The sequence below is a fragment of the Typopeltis vanoorti genome, chromosome 1 (assembly GCF_054136105.1).
Source record: "Typopeltis vanoorti isolate ZY-2024b chromosome 1, IOZ_Tvanoo_1.0, whole genome shotgun sequence".
In the NCBI taxonomy this organism is placed as follows: Eukaryota; Metazoa; Arthropoda; class Arachnida; order Uropygi; family Thelyphonidae; genus Typopeltis; species Typopeltis vanoorti.
Genome location: NC_143549.1, coordinates 67,466,038 through 67,488,275, shown reverse-complemented (window position 1 = coordinate 67,488,275; position 22,238 = coordinate 67,466,038).

Genomic DNA, 22,238 nt, shown 5'->3' with positions numbered 1-22,238 from the left:
AGATTGGATGGTTGTTTTGGATTTATGGACGAAGCAATTAAGGCTGTAAGGTCAGTGGAGCCTCATAGATCACTCGGTATAGATGAAGACCAGGGTTCGATTCCAGTCAGTGACGTGAGAAACCTTTATTTGATCTCTTTTGATGAAAGATGAATTAGCTGGTCTCATACGGAGATAGGATGTTTTTTTCACTTGGAAACTCGGGTTTTTCGTCGCCCAGAACAAGCAAACCGTCCCCATGAACAAACGCATCTACAGACATTGGAGGTATATATATATATATATATATATATATATATATATATATATATATATATATATATATATATATATATATATATATAGAAAGTTTTTTACCTTGGGTATAATATATGTTAAAGTTACAAAGTTATTTTAAATATAAGCAGGGTCAGCTAGACTTGCAAAATTTGCAGGCGCAAACTTGACTGACTTGTCTGTTTGCTTACTTGGGAAATGGAGTAAAAAAAAAACAGGTTTATATTTAAAATAACTTTGTAACTTTAACATATATTATATCCAACGTAAAAAACTTTCTACATCTATCTCTCATCCTGAGATTTTTATTTAATAAGGTCAAAGCACCTTAATGTAACTTTGTGTTGGTAAAAAAAAAAAAAAAAAAAAATTATAACTCTGTATTACTGAAAACTTAGTATTTCTTAACCTGGCTCCCACTGATGAGACCTCAATAAAGGTCGAAACCGGTCTGGCTAGTGGCCCCTTGCCTTTAATACATAGCATTATACATCTCCTCCAGGAGATGTGCTTTGCATTAAGGGTAAATATTAAGAATAGTGATCAGAGCTTTTCTACCTTTACCACGAGTTGCCTTGGATTTGCACTTCGTGCAGGGTCAGCTAGCTTGCAGCACTTGCAGGCTCAAACTTGACTGACTTGTTTGTTTGCATAATTGGAAAACGGAGTGAAAAAAAAAAAAAAAAAAATATATATATATATATATATATATATATTTGGTTGGTCTTCTTAAAACGTTGCAAATTCCATGCTGTCTTTCCTAAATTTATATGCTTTAAAGAAAACATAACAACTGAACGTGCGAAGAGAATCTATCATAAAGCTAAATTAGACCTACTGTCTGAAAGAATATCGGATACTAAACGCACTCTCGCTTTTTCAATAAAAAAAAGAACCATAGCTGAAAAACTGGAAGAATCTCTGGATAATGAAAGTTGGCATACCTTTAATACATACTGTGAATCTCAAGCAGCCAGAATACAATATGATAACAAAGTAAATCTTATAAGTAAATTTGAAACATTAAAGAGATTACAAAATAAGAGGAACTCAAAACCACACATCAATATTGACAAAGTCGTTATCAACAAATCTTCCTATATACTTTCAGATGTAGAACAAAGCATCCTTAGTAAAGGTCTAAACTTTATTCCTTCCCAAAATTAATACCAAAGGAGACACTACTTACAAAAATAGAAAAAGCTGCTTCTTTTCTCCCTCCACAAGATGCAAACCTTCTACGTATTGAATCAATCTTTATTATCAATAACGCAAAACCACCTGTAGACAACATTACTTCAACTGAACGCAAAGCTATTAAAAGTTTAAAAAACAACAGAGATATAATCATCCTCCCTGCTGATAAAGGAAATGCAACAGTCATCCTGAACGCTGAAGATTACCAGAATAAAATGATTGAATTACTACATAATGATACCTGTCAATACTTGAGAGAGATCCAACTCGTGAACTTCAAAATCGTACAAACAACTTATTAAAAACAACAACTGAATTATCCCGAAACGTGCGTTTATCTCTACGCTCTCTGCATCCGTTAATTCCTCGCATATATGGTGTTCCTAAAATCCATAAAGAGAGCACCCCATTACGCCCAATTGTAGAAGGTATCGATTCTCCTACATACAAACTTTCAAAATATCTTGCCAAATACCTCAAAAGTTTTTCAGGGAAGTCACCATCCTTTATTAAGAACACTACAGAATTTGTTACATACATCAAGGATGTTACAGTTGATGAAAATGACATCATGGCTAGCTTGGACATAACTTCTTTGTTCACTAATGTCCCTACAGATGAAGTCCTAACATTACTCAAGGACAAGTTATCCAAAAAATGTTAGCCTTGCTTACACATTGCATCAGGTCCGGTTACTTCAAATTTCAAGATATACAAACAAAATCATGGACTGGCTATGGGTAATCCTTTATCCCCTGTACTCGCAAATATTTACTTAGAGGATTTTGAAACCAAGGCTATCTCTTCCTTTATTTTAACACCTAAAGTTTGGAAACGTTATGTGGATGATGTCTTCATTGTTTGGAGCCATGGACATGAATCCCTTATGGTTTTCCTCGAACATCTCAATAGCCGACATCAAAGTATTAAGTTTACTACTGAGCTTGAAACGGATAATTTCTTGCCTTTTCTTGATGTCAAACTGACTCGCTCTTCTGGTAAACTGAAAATATCGATATATAGAAAGCCCACACATACCAACAGATATCTGCACAGTCAGTCTCATCATTTCCCTCCTCATAAGCTTTGAATAATTTCCACCTTGGGACATAGAGCCCGTTCTCTTCTTGATGACCCAAATGAACTTCTTACAGAAATAAACCATCTGAAAACTTCTTTCGAAGTTAATGGATATTCCAAGAAAATCATTGACAAATTCCTTCTTAATCCTCCTAGACATCACTCAGAAGAAACAAATAGATTCAAAAGCAATATATCTATTCCTTACATAAGTATTGTTTCACACAAATTAGCAAAAGTTCTAAGAAAATACAATATCAGAACCTTGTTCACTCCACTTCCAAAGATCCGTTCCTTAATTAGCCACCCAAAACCTTGTCATCATCAACTCAAATACCCCGGTGTATATAAAATATTATGTGACTGCGATATTCCTTATTTCGGGCAGACAGACAAATCTGTCGAAATGCGTATGGAAGAACACATGAGAGACATTACTTACAAGAGACAGCGAGCGAGTGCATTATCAAGTCATATCCTTTTCTCGGCTAATCCTAATGATGATAACCAAAGTCCCAAAGTCTGCTGGGAAAAATATACTAACATCTTCCGTTGCAGTGACGAAATAGAGAGAAAAATTGTGGAATCTAGAGAAATCATCTTCAATCCTGTTCATCTAAATAACAACTTAAGCTACAACCTCCCAGATAGTCATTCAGCTGTAATCATGTACTGGCGTTCACGTGATGCAGCAAACACGCACTCTCCCAATAATGCAACAACGAAAGAACAGCTTCAAATACAGCTACAACATTTTCATGCTAATTATGTATAAAGACTGTCTGTGTTGTTCATAGTCTTTTAACCCTTAATGTTTAGTGTTTTTTCTTTTATAATGTCACCTGAAGAAGGCTGTTACAGGCCGAAACTAGTAGTGTGTTTATATTAAAACCTTTTTACTTAAATCTCGGTTCTAGTCATTTAATTCTTCATAAAACTATATATATATATGTTAAGTTAAAGAATAGTTAAAAATACTTTCTATATATATATATATATATATATATATATATATATATTTCTACATATAATATATATAATATATATAGGGTATATATATATATATATAAGCCTAAATCCTTGATACGCATGATGATGATGATGATGATGATGATGATGATATATCAGGACTCAGGGCTCGATAAATTACACAAAATTCTACTCGCCACAAAAAAAGTGTTGCTAGTCCAGAACTCGCCTACCTCATTTTTAATGCTAAGCCCCAATAAGTCAATTGGAGGAGGATTATAAACTAATTAGCGATGCTGTATCGTTGTTTGAAGGACATTTCCTTTGTGTGAGAACCATTCTAGTAATAAGAATAGGAGGAACAGTAAAATCAACATTGATTTTTGCAAAATATAATTTGTTACATTCAATTTTGATTTTGTTACTAGATTGGCCTTTCATATTATGCACATTCTGTGTTTTCTTATAATTAAAAAAGATTTTGTTTAGAAAGTCATTTTTATTTAATTAAAGAAAACTGTATTATCCAGCCTGCAGCTACTCGATCTAATGATTTTTTCCATCTTACACGAGATTTAAACCCAAGTCTTTCCAGCCACATGGTTTCCTTGTTACTGACTGAACTACGTAGGCTCTGTTGAGGGGTGGGGGGGGGGGGTTGTTCTCAAGAATATTAACACATTAATGATGATAACGCTGTGCAAAACACATGTTCCTGATGCAGTGGCGCACTCAGGATTTAATCTTGGAAGGGCCGAGCGCTCAGGATTTAACCTTTTTTTTGGGGGGGGGGGGGAAGGCCGAGTTGAGTACACGATTTGCGAATATACACTACGCATCGCATACGACCTATGACTGGGCATCTGCGGTGATCAGTAATTCATAAGTAGTATAGAAATAGAAGACACGACACAACATAAATAAAAAAATGAATTTAAATTAGGAAAAGATTTCTGGAAAATTTTCTAGTGTTTTTTCCTTTTCTTTGGGGGGGTGCCCGGTCCCCTTGCCCCCCCTCTGGGTGCACCACTGTCCTGATGAATATCATTTGTTTATAAATATATCAAAACTAGCAGTGCGTAGAGACACGCCATTCTACACATTGGAAATAAATACAGTACAATCAGTCCTCGACTTAACGTTCCGTTCCAACGATCCCGTCATAAGTCGAAAATCACTATGCGAACCATAAGGATATGTTAAATATTCACGTCTCAATGCTAAAATGTGTAGGTCTCTTTTGTTATATTTTAACTAATTTTACTCTTTGTAAAATAAGTTAAATAATTCCATTTACGAATTATAACATAAAATTGTAGTGTATCTACAATACTGTCATAAAAAAAAAATCAGCTAACGCCTTTTTATTCCTGTATACGGGGAGTAGGCGAGGCCATTTAGCCCTATCTAACTTTTGGAGACTGAGTGGGCAGTTCAATCTCCACTGGTACTCAATCAGAGATCACTAATTAAGCGGTACACAGTGAAGAGAGACGGCTCAAATGTGCCGCCATCTCGTGGTCCCTAACCCTAACACAATATATTTAATGTCTGAAATAATGTGGGTTCTACGATCGATTTTCTTGAGTTTACGGGACGAAAAACCCGAGTTTCCGGGAGGAAAAACCCGCTTGCCCGTGATCGACTAACTCGGGAACCGGTCGAAAAAAGGCTTAGAAAAATTTCCTCTAGTCGCCGACTAGACTCGAAACCAAGTCTTCCTTCGTGCGGCCAAGCGCCGTGGTATGCAAATGCCACATCCACTGAGCTACACAGGCTCAGTGGATGTGGAAGAACAATACTGTTCTTCCACATCCACTTTGTTCAAGAACTTTGTTCCACACTCAGTGGAAGAACAATACTGTTCCTTAATAAATAACGAAATAGTGCTTCATTGTGCTTAACAGCAGAATAATGAGCTGGAATTACATGGAGCAAGAGTAATTCTTGAAAGCTGCTGGTTATTCATTGGACAATTTATCTGAGAAGACGAGAGCTAAGCCATCAAAAGCAAATTCTTTAAATTCAGGAACTGCAACACAGAACCGTAACGACGGTGTGGCCACGGGCGCAACTAGGTTTGGGGCGCAAAACGTAAAAATTGTAAAAAATAAAAATAAATAAATAGATATAAAAGTCTGCTATTTTATATTGTATTTTTAAATTTCGGCAATACGCCGCTTTAGACACATAAATTCTGTAACACAGTGCAACTCATTTTAATGGGGTTAATAGTATTCAACATATTGCATTTAGTAAAATTTAACTTGTTACATTTAAATATTTCAAAATTTTTGTCATTTTTTTGTGTTGGGGGGAGCTTTGCCACAGGCGCTTCATACCCTCGTTACTTGCAGCAATACAGTAACGAGGGTACTGTACTTTGTTACTGCACTGCTGCAACAAAGCGTTTTGAGAGAGACAAACTGTGCGTTCAGAACAGCTTGCGTTTACTTTTGCATAAATTTCTCTATAGAAAGAAATTGCCTCTTGCATCATTCTGATAAATCTTTTCATGTTAGGATCGATTTCTTCAAACATTCGAATTGCCTTATTAACAGAGGCAAATGCCTCAGCAGATTTTTTTTTTCAATGCAAACTATTTTTCGGGTTTTGGGTCTTTGCTTCCTCTCCTTTTCCCTTCTCTTCTTCTTCTTCCTTTAATGAAATGTTTCTGCTTTTAGCTCTATAAGGTCTTCAGTTTGAGATCTCTTCTTCTCCAATTTCCACCAAGTGCTTTATATTATCGTTGTCAACCTCCAGCCCTTCAGCTAGCAAGCAACACTGTCTTGCCACCAATCTCTTCTTTATCGAATCCTGGAGTGTATGAACATATATTTTCAGCATCATCTTCCAAACACCATTTATAAACTCCGCTGTCATCTCACTCCATGCTGCATCTGTAAGATACTATATTCCTCCCAAAAGACTTGGAGGACTTTCTCCCTCTCTCTAGTAGCAAAAGTATTTGTTTAATATACCTTGAAGGCAGCCCTAACAGGCTTGTCTGTGGATTGCAAGAGTGAGGCAGTATTCGGTACATGTTTAATGGGATAACCGTTGTGAGTACGGATGTTTATAAGTCGTAAGTCCAGGACTGATTCTACCCCTTTACTTCAACAGCATATACCTTCCAAATCTTCTTAAATACATGAGCCACTACGGTGAATACAGGTAGAACTTTTATTAGCTAAATTAACGAGCCTAGCTTGATACTCATTAAAATGGATATGGAAGCAGACTTCACGAAAAATACTGTTGAATTTTAAATGAAGGGGATAGCAGAACTAAAGGTTATGAGGTTAAAATTGACCAATTCGACTAGCAAGTTTAAAGCCAGTGGAGAAAAACAATTTGAATCCTTCTCTTGTGAAATCTTGCTGTGCTCCGAAATATTCACATATACATACATACATACAAAGGAGATAGTGCTTTTCATGACATTTTAAATGGTATGAGGGAAAAAGTATGGAAAAACCCATGGAAAGCATTTAGCTAAACTACTTAAGGGCCTGACAGGACTATCACCATCGTTTATTAAAACCACCTTGGATTTTGTTTCGAGCATCAGCAAAATTATCCTTGATGAACATGACATTTTAAAAGCCTTGATATAGTTAATCCGTTCAAGAATATTCCTACCTGCACTGCTACAAGATAAATTCTCTAAAAAGGCTATGGAGCTCCTCAAACACTATATTTCATCTGAATTTTTCAAATGTAAAACGCAATATACAAACAGAACCCTGGTCTAGCCATGGCAGTCCTCTTTCATTTCAGCAAATCTTTATATGAAAACATTCGAAAACAAGGTCTTAAAAGAATACTGTCATAAACCAAAATTAGGTAAAAGGTACGTTGACGATATGTTCTTTTGGAACCATGGATTACCTTTATTTCTGCTTTTCATGAGTACCTGAATCGTCACAACCCAACATAAAATTCACCTATGAATTAGAATCTAATGATTTACTCTTCCCATTTCTGGACCTTCGACTAACTAAGGAATCGGGAAAATTAAAAGTCTATATTTCGAAAGCCTACAACATACTGACAGATATCAGCATGCCTTTTCTCATCATTATAGACCTCAAAAATCATCCTGACAGGAATGAAGGCTTTCATCCCTTATTCCACTCCAAATTCTCAACCACCATCAAAGCTTTGGTTCTCAAAAAAGTGAGAATGCTGTAAAAGGAAAAACCTCTGCTTACCATGAATTGCTTAAGACCAAAACTCTAGCTGCCCACCCTTCCTACACTGAGCTCGCAACAGTTGTAAAAGAATCATCACCACCATGTCCAAGTCTGGCTTTGAAAGGGCCAAATGCCACAAACTCACCTCCTGCCCAAATGACAGACGCTCTTTTTGGTCCCTTGCTCAGACTCAGGGGTGCAATTTCTGCCCTCCTAGGTTTCCACCACTCTCATATCTGAATGGTACTGTAGTCACCTTATCAAAATACAAGGCGAACTTACTGACATCATTCTTCTCTTCCACTTCCTGCGTTGATGACCTGGGCAAAGTTCCCTCCACTCTACAAAGAACGGTTCCCTTCATGTGTTCCATAGACTTCCGACAAAAAGAAATCCGAAGAATCCTTAATAACTTAGACACAAACAAGGCATCTGGTCCTAGTGGTATCTCACCTATTGTGTTAAAAAATTGTGTCCCAGAACTTACACCTATCCTGTATCGCCTCTCAATTTCTCCTATTCAACTGACATCTACCCTACAACATGGAAGAAGGTCAACATCCAACCCATCCCAAAGGTGACAAAAGTCAACCAACGAACTACCATCCAATTGCTCTCACTTGGGTTCTCTCTAAAATTATGGAGAAGGTCAACAACCAACTGTTCAACCACCTAGAGTCATACCAACTAATCAATGACCAGCAGTATGGATTCTGCCACTCGCGATCTACAGCTGATTGCTTTCACCACCCATCTTTGCACTCAAGCTACGGAGAAATTTGGAGAAAATCATTGCCCTCGATATTTCAAAGGCATTTGGCACAGGGAGCTACTTATCAAACTGCCATCCTATGGTCTACCTTCCTCACTCTGCAACTGGATCGCCAATTTCCTTACTGGTCGCGCACTACGTGTCATGGTGGACAGTTTCATCTCCTCATATTTCCCCAACAATGCAGGGATATGTTCTTCCACCCGCTCTCTCTCTCTCTCTCTCTCTCTCTCTCAGATTTCTAATCATACCCATAGTTTTGCTGATGACAGTACACTTCCATTTCTCTCAGTTGCGAAAACGACTCTGGAGTCGTTTTCGCAATTTACAAACTGCTGTCGGTCGCAACAAACAATTTGAGAGCCGCCATACTATAGGTTTACAAAAATCTTTGGTAGGAGGGAGCCACATAAAAGAAACTATTTTGTGTTCATCTTGTTCTGTCTATAGATATTTGCCGTTATATGGAGACATAATACAGTATGTCTCCATATAACTGTAAAATTAAAATTCTAATTCCCTATACGGGAACAAAAAAAGGCGTTAGCTGATTATATATATGTTTTTTTTTTTTTTTTTTCTCAATAGAACCTGATTCTGAGATGCTCGTTTCTCTCCCGGACGGTAAGATTAAAGATTTCGCCATAGAGCCTCCAATTATCCGCATGCCAGCTTTGAGAAGGTCCCACCGAACACTAAATTCCAATATTGAAAGATATGGATACAGTATGTCTCCATATAACTGTAAAATTAAAATTCTAATTCCCTATACCGGAACAAAAAAGGCGTTAGCTGATTGTCGGCATGAATCGTTCAGATCGTAGTTTTCGATCTTAGTTTCGCTTACTGGCTGAAAAGCAATAAGGGATTTTTATCCCCCTTAACTTATCAACCTCGCCAGAAAAAAATAACCGTTTGGCTTTTCTTCTTAGTTATAATATGTTATAATATAATATAGTGACACACCTTTCTGGCAATCGTATAGCAAAAGTATGTAAGTTCTTTTCACTTAAACTCTGATATTCTAGGTCTACCTACTCACTGATGAGACCCCAATGAGGGTGGAAACCGGTGTGGGGCGGATCTGGCTTTGAGAGGCTACACTTAGAGGTAGGTTTTTGCCTGTCTCTGAGTGGGGCCACCGCTGAGATTATGGCTCTTCTTGGTGGTGGGGTGAGCCTGCCACTGGGTAGAGCCAATGCTGAGAAGTTCTTCTCGGTGACGGGGTGAGCCTGTCATCGAGTGGAACAATGCTGAATTGGGCGATCTTTCGGGATCGTCTTATTTTTAGAGCCCGCTTCACCTATACAAAAGGTTGAAACCGGTCTGGGTAGTGACCTCTCCTCATAATGTAAAACAGTACTCCTAGGAGCTGTGTGTTTTTACATTATGAGAAAATATCAAGAATAGTGAGGGATCTTGCTCCACCTTTGCAACGAGTTGCCTTGGTGTGGCACTACCAAGTGGTCACTTACGCTTGGATCCGCCGACAGTTCGTCGGCATGAAACGTTCAGATCGTAGTTTTCGATCTTAGTTTCACTTACTGGCTGAAAAACAATAAGGGATTTTTATCCCACTTAACTTATCAACCTCGCCAGAAAAAAATAGCCGTTTGACTTTTCATCTTGATTATATATATGTTTTTGTTGTTTTTTTCTCAATAGAACCTGATTCTGAGATGCTCTTTTCTCTCCCGGACGGTAAGATTAAAGATTTCGCCATAGAGCCTCCAATTATCCGCATGCCAGCTTTGAGAAGGTCCCACCGAACACTAAATTCCAATATTGAAAGATACGCGGGTAATAAGTCGAAAAAGCAGTCAACAGAAGGAATGGGTTCTGCTCCAACCTCTCAGGAATTTACAGCGATGGAAGGCAACACTGAAAATGAAGAATCACCAGAACAAATCTTGTCATCTTTATCCCACAAAGAGGTAATTTCTACAGATAGTGAACTAGTTGAAAAGATAAACCAGAAACATATAACACAAGAAAAGAATACAGGGGCTGAAAGTGAAGAATTCAGACCCATATTGCCCATCATTATTTTGAGGGATGACACTGTTTCAGAAGACAACACCCAGCAGAAATCACAAATAGTTCCAGCAATTGAGGTAATTGAGTCCGATTAAATCCTGCACAAACTGTTGTCTTTGAAAGTTTTTTCCTAATCTAAAGAAAAATAAATAATACTTAACTACTTCAAAATCTCACTTAAAAAAAGTTATATTTTTTAAGAAAACTTTTCAAAAAGTTGTATTTTTTAGACCGGTAAATAAATTTTAATTTTTTGCGCATGTGAATGTTAGTGTGCTCTTGAAACTTTTAATTATTTATTTATTATTATTGTTATTTTATTTATATTTATTTATTTATTATTTTTTGCATCGACGTAGGAGTTTGGATAAAACTATTGATATATTGATGTCTTGGCTGTTTAGGATTTTGTGATATGAAGAAGACCGATCATTTCAAAGATGGTGATCTGTTAAAATTAACCGGAATTAGTGAATAATTTTAATAATTCTTGCATTTGCAGTCCTTCTTGGCCAAGTGATTAGCATATCTGCTGTCTGCAACCAACAGGCTGCTGGCTCGAATCTCTTCCCCCCCCCTGGTCATGGATGTACAGTTGTGATGGTCTTTAGGTGTAAAATGAATTTCATCACCTGAGTATGAGATCACTGTCCAGTTTATTTTTGGAGGCCTGAAGTGGCTCTAAAAAGTTCCATGCTTAGTCTCGAGAGCGGGGTTTCCGTATTATATAAAAATATAATAATATATAAAAGTAATAAAACTAGAAAAAAAAAACCTTAGCCCATCCACGGTGATAATGTGCTATAGCCTTACAACCTTTCGTAGGTGGGAAACACACACAAAGAATCGTTACAGAAATAGAAAACTAGCATTAAATAATAAGGCTGTAAAACATGAAAAGGTCAGATAAGATTACCGCACTTGACTTTTTTTTTTCCGAATGCTTGATATATATCAATTATTAATATTTTATGAACTTTAATGAGAATTTTATGGTTTTTATATATAAAAAATGTATACATAAAATATATTTATGTAGTTTATATTAATATCCGAATAACTCCACTATTTTTGAACGTCTGTCATTTATAATTCGAATTTGTAACTAACTTTAGCTAAATAGTCTGACCACTTCCTGACCAATTTCTAACACTTGTTCGTACCTTACCGCTACTAAGCTTTTCGCTCATGTGGCTTGGGTCTGTGTTGCTTGAATTTCCTTTACGCAGTAAACAACAGGAAACTTGAATTCAGCAAGCCAAACACAACACAACACTGGGTTTGTTGTCTTGAGAATGATGTCATTTTGGCTCGCACATAGTCCTAAACTCTTGCTCTGTGGATCCCTATAAATTGGCGAGTATTATTTCATGATAAAAAAAACCCGTTATCTATCGGTGTTAGTTGAATGAATATCATTTTGTAATGGGTAGTAATTCTAACAAATCTATATACACTACTAAGTTAAAACTAACTTCTGGAGAATAATTTTGAACGTTCAGCTGGTCCTCAACTAGCCTGTAAACATGTGTAGTCTAGAGTAGGGCTTCAAATTTATCCATAGCTCTCCCACGAAACTAACATCAGTTTATTTACAGGCTTTCCTATGTAGGATTCACTTTCGATCTACAATCACCTCCTTGACAATGACAGGCAATTTATTTTTAAATAAAATATTTATTTGTAGCAACAAATAAATATTTAGTAGCATCTTAGCACAATGAATTCTGAGTCATCGTTTCCCCCCCCCCCAAAAAAAAGAAAAACAACATAATAAATATGAATGAGAAATAAAATTGTTTTTGGCACATTCTACAGATTACAACTTCAAGTATAAATGTCTATAATTCAAAACTTTGATTAATATTTTATCGAGACAAAACAACGCCTAAGTAGCACTGTGTAAAGTTTGTTTCCACATCCATAAGAAGGGTGGGGAGAGAAAGAGAGGACATTCATGAAAGTTGAGAATGAATGCAGTCAAGAAAGGGGTGAGAGCTAGATTTTTCCCTCATAGAGCAGTTCATAACTGGAATGGCGTGCCTTTGGAGGACTTGAGTGCATATATTGTGATGAATTCAAACCAAGGTATCACAAGTAGTGGGGGGGGGGGGTGATAGGTAGCAACCTCGACTAGTTTCTGACACCTCGGAGATCAATTCTTCTTCTTCTTATAATAATAATAATAATCCTATGTTGCTCAGTGGAAGTTGTATTTGCATCCTCTGCGTTAAGCCACCACAAGAAAGCCTTAAATTTGATTCTAGTTGCTGACTAGAGGAACTTTTTCTATGTCTTTCTTCAACCGGTGCCAGAGTTATTCGATCTCTGGCACGGGCAATCAGGGTTTTTTTCTTCTGGAAACTTGGCTTTTTTCGTCTTGTAGACTCAAAGAAAGAGATCATAGAACTATACAAGCTAGAAATAAAGAGTTCTGCTTACGCACCTTTGGGAAATGAAGGTATTAGGGGAATTTACTTTTATGTTATTTATCAAAACAGAGTAGTTGATATAATATCTTAATTAGGAAATTACTTCAGTTTTCGGAATTGCGTCTCTCACGGGTCCTATCTTAGAAATATTAAATCGTCAAAAAAAAAAGACGAAAGAAATTATTATTATTATTATTATAATTATTACGGGCGACTGCAGGGAGTCCTTAGACTCATCGAGTGAGGCCCTAAACATCATGTCCACACAACTATACGACATTCTCACAGTATCTATCATACCTTGCCTTGAACTCACTCACTGTCATAGCACCCACAACAGACTCTGGCAGCTTATTCCACTCATTTACCACTCTAAAAGAAAAGAACCCAGCTCTAACATCCCTGCTAACCACACTCTTTCCCAGCTTCCATGGGTGTCCCCTAGTTCTCCCACCACCATTCCTGATCTCAAAAATATCCTCTGAATTAATCCTATAGGAACCCTTTGGCAATTTGAATGTCTCAATCATATCTCCCTTTTCCACCTATCAACTAATTTCTGCAACCCCCCAAATCTTCAACCTGTTCTCATATGGTTCATTCCATAGACCCACTATCATCTTAGTCACTTGCCTCTGGATCCTCTCCACCTCCTCCCCATCAAGAAGGAACCTAGGTGACCAAATCTGGGCACAGTAGTCGAGATGAGGTCTTATCAAGGCTCGGTACAGAGGTACAATAACTTGCTTGTCTCTGCTCGTCAAGGTATTTTTTTAACAACCAAGTGAGTTGATGAGCTGATTTAGCTACTTTTGCAATGTGCCCCCTAAAATTTATCTCCCTATCCACCAACACTCCCAAGTCCCTGGCCTCATCAATCTCCAGGAGTACAGTTCCACCATTGTGATATACTGCTGCTAATCTTTTCACCCCAAAATGCATAACCTTACATTTTGTGACATTAAATTGACATCAATTCTCCTTAGCCCAAAACTCCAATCTATCCAAGTCATCCTGCAAGATTTTGACATCTTCTGCATTCACTATCGCCCTACCCAACTTTGCATCATCAGCGAACAAATGAACTGTTCCACTTAGATCCTTCCCTATATCGTTAATGAACAGATTAAACAGGAGTGGTCTAAGAACAGAACCCTGCGGCACACCACTAGTCACAGGCCGTCTTTTGGACTCTACTCCTGAATAAACTACTCTTTGATATCTCTCCATCAACCACCCCACCTATCCATCTCACCAACCCTATATCCATTCCAATATGTTGTAGTTTACGGATTAGAATTTCATGTGGAATCTTGTCAAACGCCTTTGCTAGGTCCAGCAGTATCACTGTAAACCCATTACCCTCATCCAGTTCATCCGTCACCTTGTTATAAAACTTGAGCAAGTTACTGAGGCATGATCTACCCTTCACAAAACCATGCTGTTCCTCGTTTTCATCAATCTATTCCTGTATTTTTCCCTTGACTACTTTCTCCAAGACCTTGACAACGACTCCTGATATGCTGATCGGTCGGTAATTTGCAACCGTAGTCTTGGATCCTCCTTTATGCAGTGAAACTATTTTACCCTCTTTCCACACCTTCGGGACTAAACCAGACCCGAGACTCAGATTAAACAACATGGTCAAGGGCACTGATAATTCCTTAGCCGCTTCACGGCTAAGGAATTATCAGTGCCCTTGCCGCAAGACCCGTGCCGGTATACCATCCAATCCCACAGATGTATTCACATTAATGTTCTGTAATAGACTATTCACCTCCACTTCATTCATCACAATTCCCGTATAAACTAATGGTTCCTTCATTTTTTCAATGTCACCACCTGGATGATATACTCTTGCAAAGTGCTCGCTCAGTAACTCCACTATAGCGACTGATTCAGTGACCTCCTTACTATCGTCATTCTTTCAAATCATTTTGCCGTGTACAGTTTTTTTTCTTGCTTGCAGCATATTGAAAGAACTGTTTGGGATTCTCTTTAGCTTGCATAGCTAGTTTCCTTTCATAATCCGCTTTTGCTTTACCGTTCGTGTGACCTCCTTACCATCGTCATTCCTTCAAATCATTTTGCCGTGTACAGTTTTTTTCTTGCTTGCAGAATATTGAAAGAACTGTTTTGGATTCTCTTTAGCTTGCATAGCTAGTTTCCTTTCATAATCCGCTTTTGCTTTACCGTTCGTGTGCCTGCAGGTCACCCCTTTCTTTAAATAAATAAAAAAGAAAAGAAAAGAAACTATTAATATAACCTTGCATTCAAAATTGGTTTAAATTTTATCTGATTCTTGAAAAGTTAACATACAATTGATAAGTTCTAAGAGGTGAATTTATTTTCAGGATACATGATTTAAAGAATTATCTCCGAATTTGCGATCGTTAATAACATATTCATTTAGGTATTCCGTGTTTTGTTTTGTTTTCATTTTCCTCCCAATAGTAACCCTACCCGGAGGTATTTATTCGTAATTACATACTCCATTGCATGCAATGCATATATTACATGTAGCTTCCAAGTACTGATTAACGTTTATATTTCAAATTTTGTATCAATATTCATATTTACATTTATAATTTTACATCTATATGTACATATTCGGACCTTTACATCCATATTTATATTTATATATCATCTCATCTCATCTTCTTTTTACCCTCTTTTACCTTGCGGTGTCGAGGGTTCATTAATCATCGTACCTCAAACAGTTCACAGAATAAGGTGGTCAGCCCTACGCCTAGGTGTATCTTACGTTGAGTGTTGAGTTCTCGAGGGGAAAAAACCCTACTGTCCTTATATATATATATATATATAGATATTTACACTATATAATTCATACAATATCAGTAATTTATGGTACATTTACAACAACTGGAAGTTGATCTTATTCGCAAATTTAATTAATTCTGAGTAATACTTTTCGATGTCTCTGTTTTGACACTGGCCACTTGTCTCCAGAAAAGATGATGTGTCATAATAGGGGCATCCCGATGAAGTCCGGTAGCTCACAGTTGTAAAGTATGTGGTCAACATTCTGTTGAAGGTGTGGACTTCATGTGCATAATGGTGATTCCAGGATATGGAATCTGTGTAAATAGTGTCTTAGTTTTCCATGTCCCGTTAGTAGCGGTGTTAAATCAAACCTGGAGAAATAGCGTGTTTTTTAAACTGGAGTCTGCTTTTGATGCTTGTCAAGAATTCTTTTGTTGTTGATCCGTTTTTTTTTATGTTTTCCATTCTTTTTCCCAACATGTCTAGGCTTCTTTCCTCTACAATTGTTTTTATAACAGATTTCGACTACTTTTGGTAACTTGTCTTTAGCCACTTCTTTAGTCAGTTGATCAGCTATTTCGTTTCCTGCTACCCCGGTATGTGCGTTCACCCAACAGAACTTGATTTCCCATCCCTATAGAGTGAGACTTCAAGCCAGATTTCTTGTCTGTTCTATTAACGCTATATGGTTGCTTTGGTTTTTGTGCCATCTATAGTGCTTCTGCTATCACTGTAAATTGTTGCTGTCTTTTGATTAGGTGTTAAGTTCTAATTACTGGAGATATGTTAATGAATGAACTATAGCAAGTTGTTGGAACAGAGAGGATGCAGTCTAGAGTAGCGTTCTTGTATAATGGATTGCCTGTTATATGCAGCGAAAGAACAACCGACATTCCCCAGGTTTTGCTTCCGTCAGTGTATATATGGAATTGGTCACTTTCAGAGCTTTCCTTCTCATATATTGCTGGGTGAGACCACTTACTGTAGTGAAGCGGACATTCGTAGCAATTTGGACTAATGCTGTAATTTTCGTTATATCTTCCGGAAATGATTTCATACGTAAGAGAGAATTCTTGTATTTTCTTGCATATCGGTGTTAGAGCTGCAATAACACAAGCTACCACGAAAGATATTGTCCTGTATCCTTTAATTAATTGGCAAATTTAATTAATTCTGAGTAATACTTTTTGATAAGTCTCTGCTTATACGCCTTACATATGGCTGTAAGGCGTTGAACTCTGTTTAACTTTTTTTCTTCTTTGATGAAATTTTTTCAATGACAGTATTGCTCCAGTATACTGTATATTGTTTTCAGCGCTCGTTGGCCTAATCTTCACTTAATCCTTGCCGACTTGGCTAGAAGGTTTACAATTTGTAAGCTTTTTCGGCAACATATGGGATATACTTGTTGAAGGTAAAATTTTCATTTATTGTTACTCCTAGGTATTTTAGCTCACTGGCTACCTCGAGAACTTTCCAGTTCAAGAAGACCGTTAGAGACTGTTTTGATTTTTTATGTGAGATGTGGAGCACTTTAGACTTAGTGCTATTGAAGGATAAACTGGGGGGAAAAAAAACCTACTGTCCACGCCCAAGACCGGCTAACTTGGCTATGACTGAGGCAGATCCATCAACTCTTCATGCCCACTCTGCGATTTTAAAGAGTTCTTCGTTGGCCGTTACTCAGAGGGGTAGCTAGAGGGGGATGTCCGCCCCGGGCGGCACTTTGAACTTTTGCAGTTAATTCTAAAATTCAGTCTCGAGAACTCAGTTCCAACTATTGTAATAATATTGCGAATTTTTCTCACAATCGCTGTAAGTATTGCTAGTTGTGAGAGGAGGTTTTTCTAAATAAAATTGATTAAGAATTACCTACATTACTATGAAATAGACTTCGACAATGGCATCGACGATTTTGCTAACAGAAAAGCAAGAAAAATAACATTTTACAATGTTGAAATTAAAGTTTTACTTCAAAAATAAACATAGTGTTTTAATTTATTTCCCTATATGTCGTTTTGACTTTTTGAGTATTTTTGGTGTATATTGAGAGGGGCGGCAAATGCTCTAGCTACACCACGTCGTTACTTCTAACTGTAAGCCGTCGCGTCCCTGAATCATTATCATCGGCGAAAGCAATAACTTTTGTTTCAGTGGTGAAAGGAAGTCTTAGTAGCGAGTTGTACTGGATGTTCTTCCAGAAGCCTGGTCCACTTTTATCTGTAAAATATTTTTTGTAAGATAGAGTAAGTTTTTTGGACATTTTAAATTTCTTAACTTATTGATTATGACTGGCCTCCACGCATCAATAAAGGCTCCTTGTACATCGAGTGAGATCAGTAGAACGTCTTTTTTTTGTTTTGTTTTGTTTTGTTGTGAAGAGATGAATTTATTTTCAGGATACATGATTTAAAGAATTATCTACAAATTTGCAATCTTTAACAACATACTCATTGGGGTATTCCGTGTTTTTTTTGGTTTTTTTTTCGTTTTCTCTTTAACCTCCAGAATTGCGTCTGGAGGTTAAAGAGAAAACGAATATGCATTTAGACCTCTGATTGAGGTCTAAATGCATATTCATTGCTGTTAATAGGTCTCTTGAGTAGACAAAGTGCATTATTCGATTTATCCGAAGTTTTTCTAGCACCTTACCAGCGACGTTTAAGAGACAGATTTGCATGTATTTGCTAATGGTTTCATTACAGGTAGAATTTTAGCGTTTAAAAAAAAAAAAAAAAAAAAAAAAATACGGTGGAGATTGAACTTTCCACTCAGTCTCCAAAAGCTAGATAGGGTATAAAAGCCTCGCCTACTCCCTATAAGGGAATAAAAGGCTTTAGCTGATTTTATTATATATATAATGATCAGACAAAAAAATATATATAGTTCCGAGATTTATTGTTTTTGAACATAATTAAACATTATATTTTTAAACATAGGTATTCATCAATTTAGAGTAAAATGTTTTTAGCTAGGTTGCTGTAGACCAGGGTTGGGGGACCCCTCTCCCGCGGGCGAAATTTCGCGGCTAGTCTATTTCAATTCGCCCCTTTGCTGATGTACTCGTATGTACATGTAAATAAAATTTTATAATAATTTAAATTTATTATAATTAAATTTATTTAAATTTAAATAAATAAATATACAAAATCAAAAATAACTATATTACATAAAATATGATCGTCATACGTCTGGCAACCATCAAATTGAGGCCATCCATTAAAATAAAAAGAAATCAGGAACATTTCTCGCGGGCAGAGTTCAGACTTTCTCTGATTGGTTGCTTCCCAATTACCGCCATGACATTTTCCCGCGTGTAAAACATATTGACTCTTGACTTTGTTTTTCTCATGCAGTACTGTGAGTGCCTTGTAATTAACCAGTTGACAACTTTATTCAATTTATTTTTTAAATGATAAGTTGTAGTGAAAAGCGTAAAAGAAGCGATGAATGTGCTCTGTTTTGTGAAAAATGGACAGAACTATACTTAAAATAAAATAAATATCATTTTTTCAATAAAATAAATATAGCCTTTGTTTGATTTTTACAATTATATGTCTACATTGTAATTTATTTATATATTGCACACTACATGCACTATATATAAGAGTTAAAATTTGCCAGTCGCCCGCGGAAGTTTTTAAATTAGCAATTTTCGCCCTTAATACTAAAAAGGTTCCCCACTCCTGTTCTCATAAAACAGTTAAAACACAAATAATCAGTTAATAACATTTTATTTGGACAATAATTCATGGATTACACCAACATACATAATACTAATAAATCATTATAATTCTGAGAAGCAGAATAGATATGACATAGTGTTTCATCCATAGTAAAACCTCTTCTCAGTAACTTACAGAAAAATACAGTACATACGCACAAAAAAACTGGGTCACAAGAGAGGAAAATCTGAAGGAAGAATTAGTTTATACTCCACCTATTTGTGTGTGCAACGGATATTCTAAGAAAAGCATACAAAAATACATACTTTCGCTCAAGATCGCTAATCTCCTCAAATCTCGTCACATCAAGAGTGGCCTTCACGTCCATTTTAACTACACAAGGTTTACTTCGTTCGACTAAAGACCACAACACTTTCTACAAATTCCATGTTCTTGCTTCCTTTCTCACATATGCAGACATCTAGAAGTTTCGACCTCAGAAAGAGCATACTGGAGACGTTAAACAGCTCAGATCTATCATTTCTTTCACACATATTATAACATTGAATGGGACAAGAGCTCCATAGCTTACGTACAGGACAACTTTGCTGCTCATAACATAAAAGAATCCACTGTGCTCATCCGTTCACAAGGCACACTCAATATGAACCTTGGATTGATCGTGTATGATATTTGGTAATCGCTAATTATATCTATCAGCACATCAGACTTTTAGTTTTCAACTAGCTATCTTGCACACATCATTGAAAAATAGCTATCACGCGCCAGCTACATATGGTTTCCGTTTCAACTTATAATGTGGCGGTTCCTACATGTTCTTTATTTTAGTAATGTTATAGTTCATGTTAGCCTTTTTGTTTTATTTTTGTTCTTTATCCAGAAACCCCAAGTATCTGGCGAAATTAGTTGGATTTCATTTTTATATTGTTAGGCCGAATAAACCCAATGTATTTTTCTTTATAATTGATTTTTACTGAAAGTCTATATATTCATTATGAATATATAGACTAAGAGGTGGAGAATCTTTATCGAGGCTCTTCAGATCAAGGCGAGTTATATATATATATATATGAAATGTACACACACACACACACACACACACACACACACACACACACACACACACACACACACACACACACACACACACACACACACACACACACACACACACACACACACACACACACACACACACACACACACACACACACACACACACACATATGCTTAGGCATAATAAGACCAACCACTTTATCCGAAAATTATAATTGCAAATCGGCTGCAGCATACTACTGCTTTAAAAAGTCCTATAAGCAGTAGTATGCTGCAGCCGATTCGAATGAGCCAATTTTTTAGCATACTACTGCCTTTTTAAAGCATACTACTGCTTTAAAAAGTCCTATAAGCAGTAGTATGCTGCAGCCGATTCGAATGAGCCAATTTTTTAGATTCTGAAGGAGTTAGTGAGCCGGTTATTAAACTGACAATGGCAATAAACTGTAGAGGCACGCACTTAAATCCACAATAGCTAGTAGCATTTGGGTGATATGAACGTATCTAATTTAATCCTGTGGCCTCCTCTTTTAAGAGGGGTGCAGCTAATGAACAGTCCTCTTCCATGCCTCTGTATCTCTTGCTTCTGTAAAACTCTTGCCCATCCAGTCTTTGATATTGTTTTTCCATTGCAGTCGGGGTGTTCCTCTTCCTCTCCTTTCCTCCACCATCCCCTGTAATACTATTCTGGGAAGCTCTCCAGAAGAACCTTCATCAAATGTCCTTCAAACGCTATTTTTATTCTTTGGATACTAGCCGTATAGTCTCTTTTCATCTTGAATGTTTTAAGAACCTCTTCATTGCTGATTCTTTCAGTCCAGCTGATACGACCCATTTTTCTCAAGCACCACATTTCAAACGCATTAAGTCGGTCGCTCATCTCCTTATTGATCATCCAGGACTCCTCCTTATGTTCCCACGCTCCAGATCATTGTCTTAAGGATTCTTACTTTTAACTTTGTTCAGATTTCTGTTTCCTAATATGTGGTATAAGATATATTGTGAGGCAAATCCAACCAGGGTGTACTTATTTCTGCATCCTTTGTGGTTCTTTTCCTCCACTTCCCAATGCGGCAGCCTGCGTAGGAATAATTTCTGCTAGCAATTTTACAGGAACATTAATTATTTAAAAATATTCAATGAATTTCGCCTGGGCCACTTTCTCTTAAGGTAATGGCAGGCATTCCCCTGCTCGACGCATGTCAAAAATTTTGCGTTTTTAGAGTTCGTTGTGGTCCTAATAAGGTCATTATTCTGAAAAAAAAGCTGCCCAGACGGGCTAAGTGGTGTTTGCTGATAATGGAATTATTTATTTATTTATACGCCCTAGGGAAGGGTTGTAATACCCACAGAGGCAGAACCAACCTCATCGGGAAATAGTTTGTTTTTTACTACAGAAACTAGGGATTTTAATCTTGCGAAACTCGGAAAAATCCACGATTGTGTGTGTGTGTGTGTGTGTGTGTGTGTGTGTGTGTGTGTGTGTGTGTGTGTGTGTGTGTGTGTGTGTGTGTGTGTGTGTGTGTGTGTGTGTGTGTGTGTGTGTGTGTGTGTGTGTGTGTGTGTGTGTGTGTGTGTGTGTGTGTGTGTGTGTGTGTGTGTGTGTGTGTGTGTGTGTGTGTGTGTGTGTGTGTGTGTGTGAGAGAGAGAGAGAGAGAGAGAGAAAGAGAACGAAACAAAAAACATTCCCTCGCAAATAACCAATAATAGTGCTTCTCCTTGAAAAATATATGATAATTAAAAGATGATTGAC